Here is a 663-nt window from a genome sequence, read left to right as displayed (position 1 = left end):
CCAGGTGCTGTAAGCTTTTTTCACTCCTCTTTACAAAAAGCAGAGGGCGCTGCTGCTTTTTCAGTGGACACCGACAGGGTGGGAAGGAAATAGCTAGATCATGACTTGCCGGTATAGAAATGACACAAATCCAGTTAAATGATGGCTTTCATCATTCCTAAGCTCATCGATCATTTTCTTTTCAATTTCATGCTAACGTATTCTACATTTCAACAGTAAATATTAATCTTTTTACTGCACTACATTTGTGATCCTTATAGCCACTTTGTACATTCTGATTTGACATTTAAAAGCTGTGAGTGTGTCTGGAAATCTGCAGGCGCTCCCTGTATAGACGAAAGAGCAAAGCGTGGTGATATAGTATCTTTAAAAGGCCCTTTGGTAGGCACAATATTTGCTTACGGCCATACCACCCTGAACACGCCCGATCTCGTCTGATCTCGGAAGCTAAGCAGGGTCGGGCCTGGTCAGTACTTGGATGGGAGACCGCCTGGGAATACCAGGTGCTGTAAACTTTTTCACTCCTCTTTACAAAAAGCAGAGGGCGCTGCTGCTTTTTCAGTGGACACCGACAGGGTGGGAAGGAAATAGCTAGATCATGACTTGCCGGTATAGAAATGACACAAATCCAGTTAAATGATGGCTTTCATCATTCCTAAGCTC

At 43.7% G+C, this 663-nt stretch overlaps 1 non-coding gene across 1 annotated transcript; it reads left to right on the top strand.

Moving 5' to 3' along the window:
* The first annotated feature begins 396 nt into the window (after positions 1-396).
* LOC129114484 (5S ribosomal RNA) lies at positions 397-515 on the top strand. The gene has a single exon (XR_008532505.1). It is a non-coding gene; the product is annotated as a 5S ribosomal RNA (ribosomal RNA).
* The last annotated feature ends 148 nt before the right edge of the window (positions 516-663 follow it).

This window comes from Anoplopoma fimbria, unplaced genomic scaffold, assembly GCF_027596085.1.
Source record: "Anoplopoma fimbria isolate UVic2021 breed Golden Eagle Sablefish unplaced genomic scaffold, Afim_UVic_2022 Un_contig_4372_pilon_pilon, whole genome shotgun sequence".
NCBI lineage: Eukaryota > Metazoa > Chordata > Actinopteri > Perciformes > Anoplopomatidae > Anoplopoma > Anoplopoma fimbria.
Note: the sequence above shows the minus strand (reverse complement) of the source record. Positions and strands in the feature narration are given on the sequence as shown.